Source organism: Spermophilus citellus (assembly GCF_964194105.1).
Source record: "Spermophilus citellus genome assembly, chromosome: 14".
Lineage (NCBI taxonomy): Eukaryota > Metazoa > Chordata > Mammalia > Rodentia > Sciuridae > Spermophilus > Spermophilus citellus.
The window spans coordinates 63,961,998-63,967,997 of NC_138194.1; positions in this window are offsets into that span (position 1 = coordinate 63,961,998).

Consider the following 6,000-nt stretch of genomic DNA (forward strand, 5'->3'; position numbering starts at 1 on the left):
GAAGAAGCCCAAGCTAACCATGTGGAGAGGCCACATGGTAAGAGAGAGATGTTTAACCAGCCCATAGCTGTCCACCCGTCTCAGCTGAGGTGCCAGTCAGGAGTGAAGAAGCCCTCTAGGGAGTTCAGAGTTAACAGATACCACATGAAACAAGTGAGGTAAGGCATCCCCACTGAGCCCTGCCAAAATGTCAGATATTGAGTAAACATTGTGTTAAGGCTCTAAATGTTGGAAGGTTTTTAAATTTTGTTTTATTTGTTGTTTGTAGTGCTATGGATTGAACTCAGGGCTTCCTGCATGCTAGGCAAGAACTGTACTAGTGAGCTACATCTCCAGCCCTTAGAGTATTTTTTAAAGCAGCAATAGATAACCAGAATACAAAGCTAAAATATTAGGTAGGCCCATCACTGGTCTTTCATTTCTAAACTCCACACAGGATAGCTTTTGTGATTTAAAAAACAATGTATTGTGTTGGGGATGTAGCTCAGAAGTGAAGTGCCTGATTAGTATGCAGGAGAGGCCCTGGGTTCGATCCCCAGTGATCCCCAGCACTGCAAAAATCTTATCTCAGGAGTCATTTGCTTTCCGTTTATTCTCTTGCTGATTTATAATCTTGCCACCTGGTACTTGTTTATCCCAGTGATGTACCAAGGGATGGGTGGAGGGAGGAAGCTTAGGAGAAGCCTGCTCTGTGAGGGAGGAGTACTTTATCACTGACATTGTTTGGAACTATTGGGGCATGATGATATTACAAAGCAGATTGACTTTTAGTCAGTTTTATTATTGTTTTAAAATTCTCTACAGATAAAAAATAAAACATTTCACTGTCAGTTGCCTGCACCTAGGGTGAATCCCTCTCTCTGTCTCCCTCCATGGTAGGCCACTTGTTTACATACATACATGTAGTGAGACTCAGGAGTAATGTCATCTCCTCAGCAGAGAGCTCAGTGAACACAACCAAACTGTCAGATCAGAGGACTGCAAACCAGCCTCTCATCTGTTAGCTGACAAAGACCCAGCCAGTTCTTTGCCTGGGCAGATCCAGTCACTCTAACCATCCTTTAATTCATAGGATAATATTTAGAGTGTTGCTATAGTACCCAGTTCCAGGCTGACCCCCTGCTGTGGTGTGCCCCTTTCCCCATCTGTCAGAGTACCCTTGAGTTCAATACACTCTCTTATCTACCCAAACAAAAGGGATTCAACCTCAAGTTTTGTTGGAAGGATCACAGGGCAGGACTACATTTATGCCAACATCCAGATACAATGCAACTAATGCTCCTGCCTCCTGACCACGAATGCAGACTGTGACCATCATCCTGCCAGTTGCACCCAGTCTGCTAAAGACTGTTGTTTCCCACCACGCCACAGGAGAACCCCATACAAGACCTTGTGGCACAAAGCAGCAAGTTATTCATTCTGAGCTGTGGAAAATCCCAAAGTGAAGTCCACCTAGGTCATTTTCAATCTATCCATCAATAAATCAGGACTATTGGGCTTCGACTATGTACTCAGCATGTTGCCAAGTGTCTGGAAAGATTGTAAAAACATTTTTATTTCTCTCTTTTAATACCAGGATATGAACCCAGGGGCACTTACCCACTAAATCACATTCCCAGACTTTTTTTTTTAATTTAAATTTTTTTTTTTTTAGTTGTCAATGGACCTTTATTTTATTTATTTATACGCGGTGCCGAGAATCAAACCCAGGGTCTCTCACACACTAGGCAAGTGCTCTACTACTGAGCCACAAGCCCAGCCCACATTCCCAGCCTTTTTTTGTATTTTATTAGGAAACGGGGTATCGCTGAGTTGCCCTAAGCAACTAAGAGTGTCGCTGAGTTGCCCTAAGCAACTAAATTGCTGAGCCTGGCTTTGAACTTGCTATCCTCCTGCCTCAGCCTACTGAGCAGCTGGGATTACAGGCATGTGCCACCACTCTTGGCTAGAAAAAAAAAACATTTTTTAAAAATTGCATTTTAATCACTTAGAATTCCAGTGAAATCTGTTGTCCAGTGAAATCTGTCTGGACCAGAAAGCATGGAAGAGAAGGAAGCAAGAGATTCAGTGAGCTCTACTTTTTGGAATAAAAACAGGATCATAAGTGTAACAGGTATTCATGATCCTATAACCTTTGTGACTTCTGAGTGTTAGTTTTTCCATTTTTGTTTTGTTTTGGTTTTTGGTGCTGGGGCCTTATACATGTTAAACATGTACAATATCACTGAGCCGGAATCCCAGTCCCATTAGATTTTTTTTTTTAACCCTGTTTCCACATGGTGATTAGAAATAAAGCCTTTAAAATACAAAGGACCGGTGTGTTGGCAGAGAGACCAAAAAGGAGCAGGAGGTGTGCCCACCTCATTCAGCAGCCAGTACTGGGGAAAAGAGCCCTTTAGAACTGTGGGGGCATATGCTGGATTGTGACTGCTCCGTGGCAGTTTCCTAGGCCTGTGGTGCTTTCTCCAGTTTCTGTAAAGTCCTAAATTTAAAGGCTTTTTGATTTCTGGATGAACGCATAGTTAAGAAGCAAATTATTTAGAATTATATTAAACTTAACCTTATAGAAGAACAGAAGTCAAGGTCATCCCTGAATGGATATATGCTATATGGTGTCCCTCCACACACTTTCCCAGTCCTAGGGAGCCTTGAAGGGACCCACTGTGTGGGGGTGGACCCTTTGGGAGCTGGGGCATTTGTTGGGGATTAACTAAAGTGTGTGAGCTAAGGTCTTTTCTAACTCTTGCTACCAAACCTACCTCTACACTCTTACTACTGCTTCTGGACCTCTGCCCAACAGGCTGCGTGGGCCAGAGGTGGCCCAAGGTGGGGTCTGTAACCATGAACTGCTCTGTTATGGGGACAGCTTGAGCAGAACATGCTTCTCTGCCTGTCTACAAAGAATGCCACAGACAGTGTGATTGCTGCTCACATGAGCGCCACACTGCCCCGGGACTCTACCTATTTAAGATCATCCTTTTTTGCTTCAACTACCTACCTTTAGTATCCATTACATTCTGCAAGATTAATTTGTGTTCTTAAATATCCAGGTTTTTCTTGGTCTTCGGGTTGCCAGGCCTAAACATTTTGATAAACTGAGGTAGGGTTTTTGATTTCTTTTCATTTGGGACCTCTTCTGCCTTACTCCTCTTTGGCAGGGGTAGTCATTTCTTTCGCTTTGTAGCTCAGATAAGTAGTGTAGTCCCATAAAGGCTGAATGTCATCCACTCATTCATTTGGCCACAAAGTGCCTATTGTGTTCACAGCATTCATTCACTCACTCATTCATTCAATAATTACTTAATGAGCACTTACTCTATGCCACATACCAGACATAGATCAGTGAACAAAAGACTGTCTTGATCCTCGAGAACCTTCCATCTAGCAGATAAGTTACAATAATCAAGTTAATATATAATATAAAGGGTGCCATGAAGAAAAACAAAGCTGGGTAAAGATCTAGAGAAGTTGATGGAGGGGCTCAGGTAGGATGGTCAGGCTGAACAGCAAGAACTGAAGAGTGTGAGGGAAGAGTGGTCCAGGCAGCAGGAAGATCAATTGCAACAGCCTGAGGCAGGAGGGTTCTTGGTGTGCTCCAGGAAGAGCGCTGTGTTCATCCTCACACTGTACCTGAGAATTTGGCAGGATCTGGTTATCTGATGTTACCTGTAAAGATCCATTGTTATGCAGGTTGAAGAGGACTGGCCATAGAACTTCAAATTCCTTTACAATTTTTTGGAGGTTTTCGTAACACTTCCCAAAAAGGCCTATAAACCCCTGAAAGGTAACTCTTTATGTTTATCATCATAACATGAAACTACATTTCAGAGTGCTGAGAACAGGTTTCACAGAATGGGCTGCAGGGAATCAGTCCTGCTGCTTGTGGGGAAAGCAGAAGCACTTTTTATGCTCCCTGGCAAGGAAAGGAACAGGTAAGATGGAGACTCTATTCTGGAATGGGGAGAGTAACTTATCTCCTGAGTGTCTCTGTGACCTCATATGTAAAAGAGGGAAAATAAAACCAACTCAGAGACATGATCAAAGCAGAAAATGCCTGACACATGCTCGTGTTCAACAAGTGTATTCCCACCAGCACATAGACCCTTCTTGTTTTAAGGATTTTTATGTCTTATCCTCGTGTGGAAATAGGATTTTAAAAAATATTTTTAAAACCCTAAAGTTTACATCTTTAATAGCATTTGAGAACTTGAGGTCCTGAAGAAAACCAACAGAGTAAACGGCAAAACATCCTCAACTTCTTTCCTATGTTTGTAAGCAGGTGGTCTAGACCTATGCTTGGATTTGTGCCTACCTGACCCATATTATGCATTATCCAAATGTTTAAAACCATAGTTTGGAAAATAAGCCACTCTCTAACATACACTGCTATACCTGAATTACTTTACCTGTCCAAACACATATGTAATCAAAACCATCAGTCCCTGAAAATAAACTCAGCTAGTATCCATATTGTCCATAACTCATAATAGAATTTAAAGTGAGATGCAGCTGAATATAATGGTTAAGAGGACTAGTTCTGGAATTAGGCCTTAGTGCAAGTGTATGACATTGGGCTTGACCTCATTTAGCCTTAGTTTCCTGATTCATAAAATGGGGATGATTAAAAAAAATCTCTTTTTGGTAGTTCTGAGGATCAACTGAGATGATGTGTATTAAAGTATCTGATACAATTTTAGTGGCACCCCCCCACCCCGCGCGCGCACGCGCGCGCGCGCACACACACACACACACACACACACACAGAAATCTTAACTAAGCTTCTCCAGAAATCTTCACCATATTGATTTTAGGACTATCAGCAACAGAGTCTCTACAAAAAGAGTTCAATGTAGGTAAACTTCCTATTTTCCTGTTACTCTATTACTTGGCCACTGGCTTGGTAGAAATCAGCACTCCCGGTGCTGAACGCCCCTTGACTTGTTTTTCACAAACATGTATCCAGTATAGTAGTTTGTAGAAGTGTGTTTGCATATGCAAAATGTGATTAAAAAAATATATATATCTCTGGCCTTGAGCTGGGCTTCATAGAGATGTCTACATTTCTAAGATAAGAGAATTGAGCTCCATGGTAACAGTTGGCAGGGGGAGGAAAGAAAGGGGAGAAGCAGCTCTCCCCTTCTCAGGTGTTGTTCTTGAAGGGTTAACTTGCCCAGAACAGTGCAAGAAAAAGCTACTTTTATGTGAACTTCTGAGCCCCTCCCCTTACATGCTGGGTATAAAATTCTGAAACTACCTGGGGTTCGGGGGATTAATTGATTACAAATTTCAGGGGATTAATTGATTACAGCGAAAGCTATGCCCTCTGAACCTGGCTGCAGACAAATAAAACTGTTTCCTGCTATCTTTGGTGCCTTGCCTCATCCGTCCTCTACAACACAATGCTTGGCACTATTGTAAGCACTTATTAAAATTCATAAGTGTAAACCTGAGTGTGCTGAGTTCTCTGACCTTTGGACAAGTGCTAAGTGAGAGGGTATCAAAGAAGGTCTCTCCCGAAGGTGAGTTTTAAGCCAAGCCCTGAATGATGTAAGGAGCCGGAGAGCTCTGTGAAGCCCTAAGCAGCAACTAATAGTAGAGACAGAAGGAACGTGAGTGGCAGCCCCACCCACAGGAGTACCTAGTGTACAGGATTGTGGCTGGAGAATGGCAAGGGAAGGGGACCATGGAAGGAGACCAGCTCAGAGAGGTGGGCAAGGCTCAGGTGAAGAGAGAACCTGTAAACCAGAATGAGAAGTCTAGATTTCATTCAAAATGTGACGGGAAATGAGAGGCCCAGTAATTTCAAAAGAATCAGCTGGGTCACTGAATAGAAAACAGCCTATAGGGGAGAAGGGCTTTGGGTAAGGAAATGAGATGCAGTAACTCAGGGACAAGAAGGAGCAGTTTGGAGCAAGAGCTAGAAGGCAGCCACAGAGGTGGGGATTAATGGTTGAAATGGGCGTTTATGTGCCAGGCATGATGGCTCACACCTGTGATCTC